At 35.7% G+C, this 19,838-nt stretch overlaps 2 long non-coding RNA genes across 2 annotated transcripts in view; one reads left to right on the forward strand and one right to left on the reverse strand.

Annotated features, from left to right (window-relative positions):
* LOC137864886 (uncharacterized) overlaps window positions 1-19,838 on the reverse strand; it is a 43,564-nt gene that overhangs the window by 11,462 nt on the left and 12,264 nt on the right. The gene's annotated exons all lie outside the window — the stretch shown is intronic.
* Window positions 15,974-19,838, forward strand: part of LOC137864887 (uncharacterized) — a 186,168-nt gene continuing 182,303 nt past the window's right edge. The window contains exon 1 of the long non-coding RNA XR_011101679.1: window positions 15,974-16,220. This is a non-coding gene — a long non-coding RNA (uncharacterized lncRNA). The remainder of the gene's footprint in view (window positions 16,221-19,838) is intronic.

Consider the following 19,838-nt stretch of genomic DNA (forward strand, 5'->3'; position numbering starts at 1 on the left):
TAAATTATACATAAATATTTGCAACATTAGTTTGTGCAGTAAAGGATGACTTCATAGCCAGTTTCAGACATTCAAACATCCAAAAAAACATTATATAGGTACAAAGATCAGTGAAAAATAACCATGAAGATATTTTGCTTGCTGTATGTTTCTAGTGTTTATTATTATTATTAAGCATATGTGTATATTTTCTTGTTCTTTGTGACTTAACTCTTTTTGATGAAAGTTCAAAATTTTACAGAATCTACCTTTCAAGTGAAACAAAAGTGTTGTGACAGTTGCCACAAGAAGAGAAGATATGACAAATTTGGATATGCTACATCTCATACATTTTATCTTAAGCATTTTTATTTAAATTGTGGCATTAAAGGTAAGAGAATGAATAATTGTCTATTACTTTAGTACTTCATATTTTTAGGTGAAAATAATAAAAGATGAATGATCACACCACTTAGTAATAGATGGTATCTATATCTGATAGGGGAAAAAAACAAATCCTCTGTGAAATCCAAAGGTTGAGATAGTAAAGGTCTTTTTTTTCACTTTAAAACTTGAGAATTTCTTACCCTTCTGTCCATAGGTGGTAATAATCTAAAAGTCTTTCCAGTGTAGTTATGAATAGTGCTGGCTGAAGAGCAAGTAAATTGTGTTTATTTTTTTAATTAATTTGACTCTTTGCTGCATCCTCAGCAAAAGCACAGCATAGCCGACTGCAATGGCTACATCTGCTGACAGTACAGTGCTGTGAAATGCTATCCATGGTGCTTTCAGGTTCGTTAGCACTACACTGGTTCACTGCAGCAAGATGCACCAATATCCTTTAGATTCTTACAGCAATACAGCTTCAGCATAGCACCATTGCACCCCATGCTAATCATCTTTTCTCGGGGAAACTATTAAGTCCTTGCTTGATGTAAAGCTCCATATTCATGCAGCTTCTTGTTCTAAATGGTCATGTTTTGGTGCTGTCTTTACTGTGCTCCATTGTACCCAGTAGAAATGCCCAAAAAATTCAGGACCATGGTACTTGGAAATGGGGGGAGAAGGGGGGAATTAGTGTCTAAACTGCAGCCCTGTGGCAACCCTTCAAACAGCTCTCAGTGTAATCAGTGACCAACCACAAAGTGTTAAAATTTACTTATTGATTCTTCACTGGCTCTGATCTGGTAAAGACTGAAATATGAATACTGGGGGAGGCGGGGATTTGGGAAAATGTTTGCTAAGCTTCATTTGGAATAGTGCACAGTTAAGACAATAATTTGGTGTAAACTTAGGCTTTATATAAATGTCCCTCTGTGACAAAATAAAAACAGACACAATTTCCTTTAAATCAGTGCTATGCAAACATGAAACACGCTGCCTACTTTACTAGAGTCTCAGTAAGCAGATGGTGCAAGCCTGCCAGTGAGTACTATACCTCCCAGGTGATATTTCAGCAAGAAAGATCTGTTAGTCAAGAACATTCTCTTTCCAGTCTGTGGGGAAGAAATTTATAGAGCAATGTGTTATGGGACTGCTGATTTCTGAAACAGAAGATGGCCTTTTTATTTATTCGTTTGGGATTCTGGTTTTATAGCTTTCCTCACTGGTTCATCTTGGTATCTTTCAGATGAGCAGAAGCTCTGGAAGAGATATGCTTTCTGAATAGGATAGTAAGATTAATTTATTTTTATTTTTATTTTTAATACTAATGATGACATAGAGATTTCTCTTCTCAGAAAAACATACATACTCCTTTCTGCTGATTTATTTCTGATTTGTGCTGCCATAAGGATTCTCCCAAGATAGTTGTTGTTCACTCGGTAATTTAAACTTTGTGAATTGCTTTAAACTTTAAGTTAAATCCCACTGTATTTTCCTCTGAATATTTTTTTTTTTGCACTCATTCCCTGAAAATGGTTTGTGAGTGATTTATTTATTTATTTACTATCATCTTTTTAGTTCCACTGACAGTATTCCACCTCTTGCTAACAGCCCTCTGGTCAAGCATCCTTGGAGAAAAGCAGACAAAATATTCTGCACTAGAATATTTTTGAATTTGGAAGTGCACTAATAGATTCAAAAATTTAGCATGCTAGGGAATTACTAGTGCAAAAGTTGTTTGAACATGTACTGTTTTCAGTACTGTTTTCCAAGTCGTTGATTCTGCAGTCTCCATTTAATGTACCTACACCTGTGGGAAATACTGTATGAATACTTTAACATTTTGGTCAAGTAAGTAAAAAACAAGTTGAAAGCATGAGGAAAGCTTCAGTGGAGAATGAGATCCTCTAACGGATTTCATACTTGAAACACTGCAGTCAGGACAGGTCCATTCTTTCTTCTGTACAATACCTAAAATTATGTAAATTTTTGAGCCATTTTGTTTTGATGTAGGGATACCAAGAGTGAACTTAGAACCAAATCTTAAGACATGTATTAGAAAAATTTCTTAGTAAGCGCATTTTCCTATTAAATTATGTTATAGTTACTAAAATCTTGGAGCTAGTGTTGCACAGACAGATGTGTTAAGCGGAGCGCCCCAAATTAACTGTTCATTTAGCTCACTTGAGGAAGAGTGAAGGAAGCTCACTCTTTGTATTTTTCTCTGAATTTGAGGATTCGGAGATGGAGAGGCAGCTCCCTGCCATGCTCCCTCTCATCCCTCTCCAGTCAGCACAATGTGACGCTGCAGCAAACACTACTGGGTTCCTGTCCTTTCATCTGTCACATAAGTTGGTGTAAATGCATGTTAAATCTTACACTATTTGGTATCTTGGATGGAACCACTATAAGCAAAACAAATGGGAGATTTTTTTTTGTAGAAATTAGTAAAGGTTGTGAAACCCACTTGCCCTCTTATCCTTACAGTTCTATCATAGATGTATCCTCTGTGACTTTAACCCAAGATCTCCTTTAGTAGTCTCCATCTATTGGGACAGAAAACCTGGGTGGTGAAAATGTTTGCCTGAAGCTTGGCAGGGCCGTGAAAGTTATGAACAACCTTAAAGATACAGACATTTGTGCTTTCTGTGCTCAGAGCCCGTTGATGTAGTCAAAGCAGATAAATGTAGTGATAGTTTTACACTGTGCTTGTGTAACTTGGGTACAGTAAAAATACAGAATATGCACAGCAGGAGCTAACAGTAACTGAGATACAAGATAAAAAGTCTTTTTAATAAGAACATATTGTTTTTGTTTTTGTTTCAAGTTTGTTTTGGGTCTTTGTTTTAATTTTGCTTGGTTAGTTTACTTTTTTATTTATTTGTTTTTCTGTGTGCAAAGGAATCTGAAGACTAGATATTAGATCTTTTAGGAAACCAAGAATGAGACATGATTAGGTTTGGGTGTCTCAGATCCTGCAAGATGCTAATTTTGTAAATGAGATGGTTAGGATTTTTTGGTAATAAGAAAAAAGGCTTTGCAGGAGATATCATGAAATCTTTAGATAAAGCAAATTTCAGAAGCTCAACCTCTTGATATAATTACCAATATATGTTAAAACATACATATGATTTAACCTTAACATTTAAGCATATCCACACAGTTGAAAAGCTACCCAGGACTGCTCGGCTTATCTTTCCTTTTTGTGATCTTAAGTGAAATGCCTGGCTCCTTACTGATTTTGTGAACCTGATGTAGTGAAATATATAAAATCATTATCCTTATTAAAGAAGCCAAACAGGCTTCATTATGTAGATATACAATGGTGCTGCTGGGCAGACGTGTTATTTACATTCACCCTAAAATACAGCGTGGTCTCTAGGATCATAAATGCTAGCAGAATCAAAAATGAAAACTCATGTTCCCAGAGTTTATGGCTGTGGTTGAAACCCATCAGTGCATCCCTGTGAGATGCAGATCTTTTCCTTTAGCAAGCACTGTGGTGGGGTTTGTGTCTCCAAAATTAGAGTTGTCAAGTCTACAGTTACCAGAAAGATGGGTTTGACATAAACTGAGATCACTATCTAACCCTTTCCAACAGTAGAAGGCACCAAACCATGCTCCACAACTAAATTTTTCACAAGTCTTCTTTTCTTTGCCATCTGTGCTACCAACTGCTCTTCTACTGTATATCGTCTGCCTGAAGACGTGCTAAGCAGGTGTGGCACATGCTTGGCTCATTCCTGCTTTGCATGTGTAATGTAATTATGTTTGACAGACTTGGTTTGATTGAGAGAAAACTATGAATTGGATTAAATGTTTTTTGTTTAGACTTTATTAGCTAAAGATGCCATTGCATAATTAATTTGTGAATAAGCAGCAATCTTGCAAATGAGGCAGTGAATCAAAAGCACAGGAAGACATTATAGCCTCTTCTCAGGATGAGTTTACACATTTCTTATTTGTAGTATTCATTAAAAATACATAAAGGAAGGTTAACGAAACACTGCAACAAAGAACCACAAAAACCAACCAGCCACAGAAGCCTTCATATATGCATAAGTCAAGAAACTGAAAGCAAGCAAACTCAAAACAGGGGCCTGTGCTAGACAGTAAAATCATTTGCTAGACAATAAAATCATTAACAATATTTAAGTTATATTCCTGGAAACTTTTTAGAGTATGAATTATACACTTCCAGATTCAGTGCAGAAAATTAAGAATATTTTTTTTAAATGTAGGGAAAGTTTTACTTTGATTTTTTTTTTAATTTTTACTTGGAAAAGATGCTACTATTTACATTTATGGGATGGAAACAGGCTGTCTTAATTCCTATCCTTCAAAATATTTTCAGTTGCATCTGTTTCTACTTTATGTTTAGGTCATATAAATTCTGCAGCCGTACAAACCATATCACTCTGGTAGAAGGTGAAGAAATCAGTTTATAGCACATTTTGTTGCGAGTTAGTTCTCTTGTCATAAGCCTTCTATACCAAAGCTCAGGCAAGGCTGGGGCACTTAGCCTGATCTTGTCTGGTCCCCAAGGCCCATGGGTAGCATGCAGCTGGTGGTTCTGGTGAGAATGGGCAGTGAGGTCTCTTGTTGCCCTCAGATCCCTGACATCTGATCAGATGATTTGAGGTAAATTTATTATATTTCACATCAATTTGTCTCCTGATTTCCTGTTAGCTAATCTTCATCTTTGAGCACATCTTCTGGACATACATTGTTCCAGTCAATCTTCTTTGTCAGCACTGTCACTATCATGCATGCTTCATACATTCCCTTTGGGTGCAATATTCTGGCTTATCTCAATTCAGCAGAAACAAATATTTCAAGCTCAGACATGCAAGGACATTTTCACTCCAGGGTATCAAAGATGTAGGTTTTACTTGAACCAATGACAGCAAATGAAAGTGAAGGTGTCCTAAGGTGATCCTTAAAACTGAGAGTCTGAATTATAATGTTCTTCATTTCCTTTACCTTTTCTTTTCCTTTCTGTTTCTTAGTAGTAACAGGCAATCTCTTATCACAGGAATTTGTCATTTATTTGTTTATTGTGTTGTAACTGTATAATGATGGAGGATGATAAGTAATGTGGAGGTACTAACTTCCACATTAGAAATAGCAAGATGTATTAGGAAAAGCTCTTAGCCCAAACAACAATCGTTGAATGCAGCCATAAGCGAAATATAAAAATAGGTCTTCTGAAAGTGCAGTTTAGGAATTAAATTAGTTTGCCAGTAAGAGCTTACCAGCTGTATAATGATTGATGCAAATTAACCTTCACATTATTTTAGGTAAATTTATTCCTTTACACCACCATGTGAGTGAAACCACCAATACTCTACGCTGGATGAGAGGACAAATAGCTTCTTTATTTTTCTCCTCAAGAACTATCACACTCGTATACTTCCTTGGAAAAGTTATAAAACAAAGAGATTAGAGACGTTTTCTAATATGTTTAGCCATCTAACATCCTCCTGGTGCCTGTCTTTCACTTTTACATGAAAGAACGTTCTGCTTCTGCTTCCCAGCAGTGTTGCATTTTTTCTCTTGAGCACTAATCTCAATCTGGTGGGAAAGAAGATTGAAGTGTGGTCATTTTTTTTCTTCCTTCTAAACTCTTTGCCAAAGGTTTATGGAGTGGTAAGATGTCTGATCTCCATTTTTATTCTAATTCTTTGGCCATTGCTCAAACCCTGGCTTCAATCATGTTCTCTATATAATGATTATTATATTCATCTCGTGCAATGTTTTGAGCCTTCAGCATTCATACAGATGTACTGCCCTTGCTACTCTATCACCAGATAATGAACTTTTCCTTATTATCTGTACTTAGGATTTTTCCATGAATTTCCAGTTGTGTTGGCACTTCCCATGGAGATGCTCAGAACATTAAGTACTATGGCAGCGCTGTTGATTTTTTCTAAAGACTCTAATCTTCTTTCAGGAGCTGAATAATGTTTAAACACATTTTTTTTCTCTGTTGTGATTTTTATTACAGAATTCCTGTCTTTGTTGTTTGAGTTTCAATTGACTCCATTGCTTTTCAAATCCCTCCAGCCTTCCCTCAATTTTATTTACCTTAGTCTCAAAGGAGGCTGTGGAAGCTTGAAGGTTATCGATTTTTAAATGAAGAGATTGAAGAAGTTCTTTTACTAAGGTGTCTTGTAAAGTGTTTCAAGGTGGAGAGGCTGTGCTAGGCATGGAAGATGATGTCTGCAGGGTGGGCTCACTTGACCCATAATGCAACAGGTTTTATTTTATCTGCATGCTTCTTTCAGACAACTTCTGGCACATTATTGTTTACTTGTCTGTTTCAAACAATGTCAAAACACTTGAGGAGACTTATCATCAGGGTTTCAAAGACAATGGTGGGTTTTTAGGCTTGTGAGTATGTAATAGGAGCTATAACCTCTGCAGCAAACCCATCAAATGATCCATGTTATTAAAGTACTACATAAAGCCATTCTCATCGTCAAGTGCTTTGTGTCAGGGTGGCTTTGCACAGCCTTCTTTTGTCTGTCTGGGGTCTTAATGAGACACTGGGCAAGTGAGATCACAACCCTTCCACTCCTTCAGAACGAGAGTGGGAAAAGGAAGGGAAACACAGAATAATATATGGGAGTACAGCGAAAGGAAAAGAAATGCCTTCATTAATAAGGAGTTTCACAACAAATAAACTTGAAGCAGGTGAAGTTGCTTTTCTTTTCCAAATTAAAAAATTGTGATAGAAACATAGCCCATTCATTTAAAAGCAAGCCATTATTTTTCTCCTTTTACTTTTTCCTGCTAGTCAGATTTGGGGTTTGAGTCAGGATCCTCTGGGTCGAAACCCCCCTTCAACTAATGATTGGCTCTGAAAGAGGGAATGAAGAATTTCAAGTAGGGTACAGAAATCCCAAACTGAACATCCAGAGTACTGAACAGAAATCCTGAACACCGTAGATACTAGGGAGATTTAGTTTGGGGAGCAAATATTATGATATTATTTGTTAATATCATAATATTATTTTGATGATGTTGGGGAGCAAATATTATTTATTTTGAACATATTGGTGATAAACTAAGATTGTTTGGAGAATTCTTTTTTTTACTATGAAGTTCTGAATGTTCTCTGAAACAAAAAGGAGGACAAAATTCAGCACATTTCAGGTTCAACTTGACGCTTTAGAAGGTAATAGTGATTGTTTTCTCATAATACCAACACTTTATAAGAGACAATAATAATTTAATTTTTATTTTATTTTCATCCAATGTTGAATACATATTTTAGCTTCAAAATAATGTTTTAAAGTTTCCTTAAAAAGAAAAAAATCAGATTCTGCAGCAGAGCTTTATTGAAATTATTGCTTATAATCTCTATAATGCCTTAAATAATTCTACCTACTTCTTTCTCCCAATAAAATATTTTCGATCAAAGTAGTATTAATAAATGCTAATAACAGGATGAGCAAAGTTAGTCATCTGTCTGTAAGGGTCTTTGATTCTATACGTTTTTTTTTGCCACTGAAGACTGCAGAAATGTCTCTTCCACCTGGCACAACATGCAAATAGCTCCACTGAGTTCAATATGCAGCATTTACCTCTCTGTGTATCATGCTATCAAGCTTTAGAACATGGTGATTATTTGAGTAGTAAATGCAACACTTGTGACTTACAATATTACATGTAACAACAACATTCTCAGCTATTAAATTAAATGCCTTTTTTCATTGCTGAGAACAGCAATGCTGGAAGTTTTCTGAAGCTCTTAAAATGGTAGAGGATGAGAATGTTTTTACTCTGAAGTAATTGGTTCAAAGCACACTTGTAAGGCTGTAAGATGGAACTTTCAAAGCAGCATGGTGAAGTTAGATGCTAGACTCTCATTGGGTTCAGTGTGGTTATCTGGAGAACTGGATTTAAGAATATCCTTGGAGAAAATAAATTCAGTAGGTTTACACGGAATCAGCCTGACAGTTTCTGAACTTCCTTTTAACATGGAAGGAGGAATTTGTTAACACTTCTTCTTATTTTGTGCATCTTAATCTTTTATTCCCAATTTAGCAACAGTAGGAAAAGGTCCTGAGTTACTCATAAACATCTTTTTTACCTTGGAAAAAAAACTGGTCTTGTAATATATAAGAAAGTTAACACACACGACAGTGAGATTTCTGGGCATAATATGTAATTCTGAAAAGCACAATTTTCTTATTACATTTATTGGTACCAGTCATGTCTGTTTGTCTGCCCTTCTGAGAAGGAAACTGTTCATTTAGCAGGACTGGTATATCTGCAGCTTGGAAATCACCATAATGGCATAAGCTGCTAGTTTTCCATACCTCTTCTGATAGCATGCAGAAGTATACTAACTGCATTTTTTATTTCCACTACATCTTATCCATCTCTTATTCTAGGGAAGGTGATTTACAGCATCAGTTTGATTCTACAAGTAATCTAGTCCCTTAGAATAATCTAGGTTGGAAAAGATCTTCAAGATCACCAAGTCTAACTACCTACCTGACCTACTCAGTTCTATCACTAAACCATGTCCCTTAGTGTCACATTCATGCATCTCTTCTATTCCTCCAGGTATTGGGACTCCTCCACCTCCCTGGGCAGCCTGTTCTGATGCTTGACCACCCCCCTCCATAAATACAATTCTGATATCCAATCTAAACCTTCCTTGATGCAACTTGAGTCCATTTCCTCATGTACTGTCACTTGTCGTCTGAGAATAGAGACAGATACTCCTCACTACAACCTTTTTTTTCAGGTAACTGTAGAAAGCAAAGAGGTCTCCCCTCAGCTTCCTTTTGTCCAGACTACACAAAAGGAGATACCTCAGCTGCTTCCCATAAGTCTTGGTTTCCAGAACCTTCACCAGCTTTCTTGATCTTCTCCGCACATGCTCTAGCAACTCACTAGCCTTGTAGTGAGGGGCCTCAAACTCAACCCGATCTTCAAGGTGCTGTCTCATCAGTGCTGTATACAAGGGGACAGCCATGCCTCTAGTCCTGCTGGCCACACAGTTTCTGATGCAGGCCTGGATGCCATTGGCCTTCTTAACCACCTGGGCACACCGCTGGTTCACTTTCAGGCAGCTGTCTACCAGCACCCCCAGGTCCCTTTCTGCTGGGCAGCTTTCCAGACGCTCTTACCCCAGCCTGTACCCACTTAATGGGGTGGTTGTGACCCAAGTGTGGCACCTCGCACTTACTCTTCTTGAACATGATGTGACTGGCCTCAGCCCATCGAGCCAGCCTGTCTGGATCTGCAAAACCTTCCTACCCTCAAGCAGATCAACAGCCCTTCCTAATTTAGAATAACCTGCAAATTTACTGAGGGTGCACTTGATTCCCTCATCTGTTTTAAAGTCCTCTACCTATTAGAAGAATTCTGTGTATAAATATGTGTGTGTGTTTATGTATATGTGAGTAGGATAGATGTTTTCTGCTTAACAATTCTTTCTTTCTCTTTATGCAGCCAGATTTGTCCCATTCTGTTGCACAACATAAATACAATATGTCAGATTCTGCAGTCTGTATTGTTTTCCAGGATAGACTGGAGATTGTGTTCCATGGCTTTTTTTGCTGTGCCTGAATAAAAGCCAGGATGTTATTGCATCATTTTATATCAAATTATGTTGTCATATAATGATATAATTGCCAAACACAAGCAGATGCAATGGTTATAGTACAATAAAATGTCACAACTGAGAACACTTTGTGTTTTCATTTAGAAGTTTGTTTTTCAATATGAAAGTTTCTAACACAGTTGGGATGTGCATTTCAAGATGTCTATATTTGTTTTCTACTAATGGGGCTTTATTTAGGTTTCAGAATTAAGAAAAAAAAAATGTAGAAGGTACATATGTTGTGCTAAGGTCTGCCCTGTTCAGCAAGCACTTTGATGGTGAAAGTACTCAGTGAGTACTGTCTTGGGGGAGATGCTGGCATGAGTTACTTACAGACATACTTTGTGTAAAGCTAATCACCCTCTCCACTCTAAACTACATTTTCATTAGTCAAGTTGATCTTTATTGACAAAGAAATATGTGGTGCATTACAACAAATTAAACTATATGAAATGCAAAACTATAATGAGAATTTATTTATTTTTTAAGTGTATGGAAAGAAGATTGCAAAAGCAAATGTCAGGTAAAAATAGAGGTCCACATATTCCTCTATACAGTTATTATTTAAGTATAAGGCTTAAATTAATATTTCCTTTTAATTTGCTTTCTAATTATTTATTTTCTTTTAATTGATGCCACTGTGAGTGACATAAAAAAAAAAATAAATTGAATTTACAGATGTTTTAGTGAATAAGATCTTTTGAAAAAAATTTCTCCCCCATCCTGGCTGCATTCATTACAGGCAAATCAATGAAAATTGATAAACCCATGATGGAAAAAAAAAGAATGTATTTGTATTCATTACAAAGGATTGGAGATAATAATAAAATGAAATGTTGTTATAGTGAGATATAAACCCAACCTAAGGAATTGTTCAATATGTGAATAGCTAGATACATTTCATTACTGTGATATGGAGCAGCTTGATAGTGGAAGCCAATAATTTAAAAAGTCTTGAGCACAGGGTTATGCTGACTATACAGTTCAATACGTTAATTGACAATAAATCCTGCTTGCCTATAAAAAGCACTTCACTAGTCATTTTCAAGATGGTCATGATTTTTTATGATGCGGAACTTTTAATTTACAGGGATGATAAAAATAGATTTACTTTCAGCCACTTGTATTTGATTTAATTACCTAATCAACTATAAATCATCTACTATTGAAAAAGTAATTTAACGGAGATGATATTTTGTCTTTTTTTTTTTTTTTTCTAAAATAGAAAAGGGTCTTCTGTAAAGGAAGCTGAGATAGGATTTAGAGAAATTACAAATTCTATCCTTTTTAAGAAAGGGTTAGCAGTTCAAAGCCAAGATGCTTGGTTTTACTGAATAAAGGCCTCAATTTTTGAAAGACTTGTTTATAGTTATTTAATTTCCTGTTAGTAAAAGAGCTGTACAGCAAAAGACTAACTATGGATATTAGTGATCTGAAACAGGCACTGTATGATGGAACTTTTCTCTGTCAAAGATCTGTTTGAGCTAATACCACACCATATGTCTAGTGGCCAATGAACATATAGCATGACTGTGAACAAAGGAACAACTGTGCCATCTCCACGTGAGGAAGAGAGAAACCAGTGTGATTTTAAGTCGGAATCAGAGTGGCTTGATAGAAGATTGTGAGGCTTTATTTTGTGAATTATACTGTAATTTTTAGTTTCTAGATGAAAAGCAGGGTAAGATTTCCTATATTTTAATGGCTATTTCACAAAAAAAAAAAAAAAAAAAAAAAAAAAAAAAAAGTAATACGTAAAAAAAAGTCATTAAAAATAGAAGAAAAATGTAGATTTAAAAACAAACAAACAAAAAAAAAAAACAATGATGCTTTGAAAGAAGAAGGATGAGATTTTATAAATGGAAGGTTACAATATTTAGTAGTTTCTATGTACAGTTTCTATGTTTAAAGAGACAAACTGTATACTGGGAATGAAAATAATTCATCCTATAATACATAGATTCCCAATGTCTCTCTTGAAAAACATTATTTATTTCTTAAATTCCATTAACAAGTGTGGGTATAGCATCCCCCAGACTATATAACATGAAGCTGATAGTACTCTAGACAGGAGATGGTCCAGGTGAAGAGCTTGTGAAATATTTTCAGAGAGGAATTTTGGTCAGCTGGATTACGGAACAAGAATTGATTTTAAATGTGAGTGGCTGAGGGAGCTGGGCTTGTTCAGCCTGGAGAAAAGGAGGCTCAGGGGTGACCTTATCGCTCTTTACAGATACCTTAAAGGAGGCTGTAACGAGGTGGGGGTTGGTCTGTTCTCCCATGTGCCTGGTGACAGGATGAGGGGGAATGGGCTAAAGTTGCACCAGGGGAGTTTTAGGTTGGATGTTAGGAAGAACTTCTTTACCGAAAGGGTTGTTAGACACTGGAACAGGCTGCCCAGGGAGGTGGTGGAGTCACCATCCCTGGAAGTCTTCAAAAGCCGTTTAGATGTAGAGCTTGGGGATATGGTTTAGTGGGGACTGTTAGCATTAGGTCAGAGGTTGGACTCGATGATCTTGAGGTCTCTTCCAACCTAGAAATTCTGTGGTTCTGTATTCTTGTTTGACATTACTTTAAAAACAGATTAAAAAAAAAAAAAAAAGCGCCCACCCAATCAACAAATTCACCAGATATATCTCCTATTGTCTGAGTATAGGGAAAATAAAAAATAATAATAAATTTTTTTAGAAAAAAGAAAGATTAAGAAAAAAATGTGTGTTACCGTTGGATTATGAAAATAATAAAAGCTAAGAAAGTACATAAAGCAAAGATAGGAATAGTCATGCCATTAACATTATGAATGAAGGAAAATCAATGCTAGAAAATATCTCCTTGCACATTCAGGTCACTTTATGAGTTGGGAATAAAGCCAGCTTCTGTAATAAGGGTAAAAGAATCATGTGAAATAATGAAAACTGGACTGGAAAGTGGAGATTTGAGACTTGATAACTAGAAAGCTTCATTAAATTTAAGGCAGAAAAAAAAGTAAAGTATGTGTGTTAATAAAAATTTACATTGTTCTTACTTTTTTTAACAACAGCTTTTAAAAAAGCTGAAGAAATTGATATCTTGCATCCTATAACTCTTTTCATAGAAGATTTAGGAACCTTGCATTTTAATTTCCATAATCAAAGGTTTTTATTCTCATAAGTCCACTGTGTAATTTACAACCAACATGAAATTACATCCGCCCCATAAAATTCCTCAGAATTACCATAGGTAAATGAAAGTTGCCATACTGAGTTACACCGGTATCCCATTGTCAGATGAGGCTGGGATGAGGTACTTGGAAGACTGTATAAGAAAGCTTAAATGGGTTAATTCGGATATAGCTTACCCCCACAAAAAAATGTTTCTTTTTTGTAGTCAGTGAGAGGTTGGATTACACATTACTCTTGGACACATGGAGATAATGTTCTCCCCAACTGTTTGTGGCTTCTTTTTAACCCCTAGCAAATGAGTATTAGAATTTATGGGATTTTAGCACAGTTATTTAGTACAGCTACTCATATATGGCTTCTATTAGGGATGAGTTTTTGTATTACCAACCTTGTTGCACCTCTTATTGACAGTCTTATTGACTTATTTCAGGCTTGGCTCTGGATCTTAATTTTCTGAGTATAGATTTATGTCTTAGCAGGATACATTCATTGGCTGGGTTTTACTTCTGTATGGTTTTCCATGGTATAAGAAATTCTAAATTGAAGCCGTCCTGATGGTATGCTTTGTGTCTGTTGACTTGGAGATGGACATGGCCCCTTTCTAAAAACAAGTGAGGGCACAAATTGCAGTCACATCAGGCACCCCAGTATTTCCATTGAGTACAGGTGTAGATGGTGACTTAAATGGCCAGGACATGAATGGGAAGCGGCTCATCAGGGTGTGTCAGACTTACTGCACATGGACTTATTTATACATAGCTTATCTACAGTGACAACATGCCTTCAGTTGCTGGAAACTTGGCATGATAGAAACATAAAAAGTTGATGTAAAATTGTTACACTGGATAATGCTAATGGGAAAGTGAAAATGTGCAGAATGTAGAGAGTATTTTTCTCTTCTTTCTAATTGTGTGTAGATACTATTCCTGTAGTTGCTTTATTCTTCTGTGAGTCAGGAGTAATTCTGGTATTGGTTTGTTCCAGGGAAACTCAAGGTTATGAGCTGAGGCCCATTTGACAAGCATATGAACCGGTAATTAAGTTCCTGAGTATTTTCTAGTGGAAAAAGAATGAGTTTCCAAGACCATTCTCTTAAGTGTGGTTCAGCTACCTTTTGGCCTAGACTGTCACCTAGATAAGAGAAATCAAGCACAAATGACACAAGTATTTTTAGAAATGACAGAGCCTACTTTCAAATTACTGGCAGAAAGGAAAAGACAATGCCACCTCTTTTGTAGGTTCAGACAAAGTTATCTGTATTAATTTTTCTGGTTTATCTGTTAGCTCCCTGGGAGCTCTTGTCCAAAAGCAGATCACTGCCAAGTAGGATATCTTAGACAAATCACCTTTCTTAACATACAGTAACTTTTGTATTAACTAGCATACAGTCTCTGAAAGGTAAAGGATACAGAGATACAGTCAATCAAAAGTAGTAGAAAAGAAGATGCAATAAGAGGAGAGCATATATTTTTGATGTTCAGACTACCCAGAATTTGAGAGAGTTTATGACATGCTCTCCTGGGTCCATTTTAACCACTATTTTAACCTTTTGAACTTCTGTATATGAATATTTCTGTAAGATTTAACATGTTTCCCTGTGCCTGACCTCACAGTGCAGGGCAACTGCTTGCCCTTCCAGGAAACGAATGCAAAGTGTGTAGCCTGTGAATTGTGGCTATATAGTTCTCATAGCATTGGTAACTTCATGATCAACTTCAGAACTCTCTTCACCCATCAGTGCTTATTTTACACTTGCATGCTTTATCAGGTTAGATGTTTTAAACACAACATTCTGATTAAATATATCCTGCTCAAATAACTCAAGAAAGTAAGAATAGCAGGGAACAGCAGAAAGAGCAGAGAACATGGAATCTGTAATTACTTTGACTTTTGATGTATCCAGAGGCAATTTTTTTTTAAATACTCCTTCTCTTCCCACATATGCTATGAAGTCAGTAGTTGTATTGTCTTAAAACTGATGTTGGTGGAAAAAAAAAAAAACACGTAATATGTAACAAGGTATAACTGAGTCCTCAGATGTTAAGATCTGTGCATTAGAAAATCAACTCTTCTTCCCCTGTGTTCAAGGACCACTACTCACAGTTATATCAAAGGTATGACAGACATTTGCATTTACCTTTATTTCTATCCTTCTTCCCATCAGAAACTTACCAAACATATCCTTATTACATGTTCTTAGGCAGAAGTATCACAGATGGACTCAAAGAGCTTCCTCGAACAAGTGTAGGTCCCAACATCTTTTTAACTGTATGTTTTCTGGTATTTTATCTTTAAAAGGCTCTCTGATCTATAGACTGTGAATAACGTTGAGCATCTGCTGCTTCCACAGAACTAAGGCAGAATTTTGCCATGAATTTTACTGAGAACTGAGTGCATTCTGACCACAGGATTTTTATTTTTTTTTAGGCATGCCAAATGGATAATTGGCATTTGTTCTAACATAATAAACAACAAAGCTTCAAACAAAGAAGCAATTGTAAGAATTACTTAGAAGCTGTTGATACTAACAACAGGACTGAAAGAAAGATCCTCTTCATTACTACAAGAAGCTATTGATAGACTTCAAATAAAGTCAGTAATTCCTGAAGGCACTAAGTAAAAGCTGTAACTTCCTTCTGTTATTACTGCAAATCCAAGTATAAATTGGGAATTGACCCAGACAGCTGTTGTTTTAACCTCTCCATCTCTAAAAGGTGTAACTTTTTTTATTCACTCAATGTTTGCTAAAAATGTTGATTTATTTTTGTTTTATATAATGATCAAGATAGTCTCTGAACAATCATTTAAATTGTTTTCAGGTTTCTGATGTAGTTCTCTAGTACAGATTCCTTAATTCCCTCTCCCAGAGCAGGTTTGTGTGCATCACATCTGCAGTGTTCCTAATGAGTTGCTAATGAGGCTTTGTAAATGTGGAGGCACAGCCAATGAGGTGGTGGTGCTGGGAGGCTGATGCACTATCTAGAGTTTGTTTGGAGGTACCATTTGTAAGAGTCTCCCTACACTTAACAAGCATGTTTTCCCATGTAACTCTAAAGCCCTGAACTTTGAGAGAGGTAAGAAAGACTCCTGGCTCTTCTTGGATGCTTTCTTTTTTTTTTTTTTTTAGAAATATCTATAATTGATTATCACTGCTTTGTATACCCTACTTAGACTAGGAGTCTTCAATTTTGCATTTCTAAGTTCCTTAGCTCAAAAGAGGGGGAAAAAATTGTCACCCAACAGTAAGAGAACAGTTGATATACCAAAATTAGTCTCACATTCAAAATTGACGAGGATCACATTTTGAATTGGTAACAGATGGAGAAATACCGAGTTTTGCCTTAGTGTCTATAATGCTTCTTATGCTGGAATGTGTTTTTATTTCTTGCATAGTTCACTTGAATCTTATAATTCTAGCAAAATCCACCATAAATGATAAATCATTTTTTCTGATTAGTCATATTATATTAATATAGTCCACTTAGTTTGAGGTATCTTTTTTAACTAAAAATAGGAAAAAGAATGCTACTGAAGAGAGTAGTTAGTGAACGCTCTACTACTCAAGAAAATTAGTAAGACTGAAAGCCTAAAGAAGTGAATAGTTGTTGTGCTTGTATTGATTACCTTAACCATTTTGGATAAAATTAACCTTTTGGTATGTATCTCATATGGAAAACATGGGAAACTACATTGCTCTGAGAACAGTGTACAGTAAGTTGTCATTACAGAACATGGCCATGGACCATTATTCAACATTTCTGCAAGTTAAGAAATAATTTTAATATGCTTTTCTTTACTGCTTAAGCTGCTTACTTACCAAGTCCAATCTTCTTTCTAAAAGAGACTCTTTATTTGTGAAAGTATTTATACAAAGAATATCAGCATTATTTTACAGTGACTTTCTAAAGAGCCAGACAAGTCTATTTGAAGCTTTTCTTTGGTATTAACTAGATATTTTATCATAAGTGAGCAAGGCGTTTCTGGTTCACTAGTCTTTATTGCTTTCTTGAATGCACTTCAACCTCATTCACAGTTCAAGTCTATATAATCCTTATGCTTTTCATACTTTTAAATCCTCCACAGTGTTTTCTGTATATCTGACTCTGCTAATATCCACAGAACTTGGGTCTTAAAGCACTCTCCTGAGTTAGCATAATTCTGCACTGAGAGTAAAATACACATTTTCAACAATCTCTTTACTGCTTAAAAACAAGGGCAATGTTATCTTCAATGCCAACATCCTCAAACCTCACTTTTCCCTTTTGTAGCCCCAGATCTCATCCTTAAAATGAAAATATGAACTATAGCTTGTTCATTCATTTATTATTATTCTGAACACCAGTTATAAATCTGCTGTCCAATTGTGTCACCCATTTTTTGATTTGAGTATGCTGTCAGTATGCCTTTATGGCTCTTGCTTGATATTACTTTAATCTCCCCACACACACACTTTCTTCTCGAATTTTACATGAAACATTAAAAGATAATTGGTCTTGTGCAAATATGCAAACAAATTTAATTGAAAAAGAAAAAAGAAAGAAAGAGGAAAAAAAAAAAAAAAGCAGTTTGTAGTTACTTTCCTGCCTTGCTAAAGTTTGTCTATCCTAATTGCAAAACAATTTAAACGATTTTACTTGTATTAAATAGTCAAGCTATTCACAGAAAACAGGCTTGTTTGTTTTTGTTTGTTTGTTTTAAAAATGTAAGACAGTCTAAAAGATTTGGCTTGAGCTACTGCAGAGTAGTCTTGTTTTTTTGAGACACTTGATTTGCAGTCATTACAAATGAGAATGTGAGTTCAAGATGAACTGCTGTAGGTTGCTAAAGTAATTGCAGAACAAAGGCATGTTCTCTGCTCTGTTCTCACAAGTTGAGGTGTCTGTTCATCTGTCAGTTCTCTTTCCTTGGTTCACCGTTTGTTTTTATAGAAGCCCATTCAGTTTCAGGGAACATAATCAGAAAGTAGACGGGTCTTTTCTTTTGCTATGCAAAATGTTTGGCAAATCATTCACCCACCATCCCTCATTCCCTATTTAAGGTCAAAATGCTGTGTGAAAGTGGGAAAACCTACTAGATTGATTTATAAAGCTAAAAAGAAGAGGTTTTCTGACTAGACTGAGCAACAGCTGTGTCCCTCAGGCTATGCTATTTCCATCCCGAAAGCACAGGGATGGAAAGAAGGATGTTTAGACCCATAAAAATTCTTTCAGCAACAGTATCTACACATTTCCTTCCCACTCAAGGAATTTTAGTATGCTGCAGTGGCCTTTATTGTTTAAAAATCTTTTTATTTTTTTATTTTTTTTGTGATATTTATCCTCCCTGTTATGGTATTTCTTCTGGGGGCTTCAGTATGACATTGACTATGTTGATGGACCTATCTTTTAATACCTACTAACCTGTTCTTTCTCATTCCTCTCTCTTTGAAAATTCCTTGGTTTAAAGGATAGGTTTCAGGTCCATCTGAGTTCAAAGTGTGCTATAGTTTTTCTTGTCAAGCTTCACTCAACAAAGGATGAAGGCACACAAGCTTAACAGGTTGTTGGTTTTGTGGTATCATATGGTTTTCATGTTGTAAAATTGCATTTCATAGTCTTAATTGTTACCAAGAGTAAAATCATGTGGTCTGCTAATTATGAAGAGCAGGAAATATTTGAGTAAATGTGGGTTTTGAAGTTCTCATACTACATGGATAAGAAGGCAGGGCCTTCCTTTCTGTAGGCATAAGACTTTGGTTTGGTCTGTATTTGATTTCAGCCATGAATACTTTTAGCCATAAATACTCTGAGATGCTTTAAAGGAATATAAGCTCGAAAAACGTGACGAGATATATAATGCCACAGTGTTCGCGAGGCTAGAATCTACTTAGAAAGTCAACACTGTTTACTCATCTATTATGGTATAGATTTTGCCATCACTTTTCTGTCCCTGTCTTCAAGTCTTTGTCAAAATGAAGGAGCTGTTTACTGGAAATATATTCATATATCATATTAGGGAGAAATAGATATTCCATAGCAAGAGTGGAAAAAGGAAGAAAAGTCATGCAGTTGTTTAAAGGTTGCCAAAGACATTTTTCTATCATTTTCTGAGGTACTTTAACAACAACAAAAATTCCTTTCTCAACTCTAACTAGTTAAAGAAAGCAGTGACCAGTAACTATAACCAGTAAATAAAACTACTGGGGGGAGGGGGAGGAGGTGGAAGAGGGTTGAGGAGGAAGATGGTTCTCCTTTCTAACGCAGCAACTGAAATCAACATGAAAGTTATAGATCAAACAGCCTATTCCCATTCTCCTTCTTACCCTTGGTGCTTCAACCTTTTCTATAATGTACCTTTACTTAGCAGACTGAAAAATAAGAGGTATTTCGAATAACCAGAGAATGAAATCCATGTCATGCATGTCGTTTTCTCCTGTTTTTTCCTATATATGAAGTGGTAATATTTTTATATTTGCTTATGAGAAGATTACTGACTGCTGCACTACCCTTTCAGTGAAAACTGAAATATTGGAATTGGTTATTGTTAGTTAAAGAAAACTTTAGTTCATTTTTCAGACCACTTAAGGGTATCATTGAAAAAGAGACTATTTTTCTTCAGTCAATTTTTTTTTTCATAGATTTCACAACAGTGTAGATTTGTTTAATTCCAATATGGTTACAAAGAAGTGAATGCAATAAAATATCTTAATTGTT

This window comes from Anas acuta, chromosome 15 (assembly GCF_963932015.1).
Source record: "Anas acuta chromosome 15, bAnaAcu1.1, whole genome shotgun sequence".
NCBI classification, from domain to species: domain Eukaryota; kingdom Metazoa; phylum Chordata; class Aves; order Anseriformes; family Anatidae; genus Anas; species Anas acuta.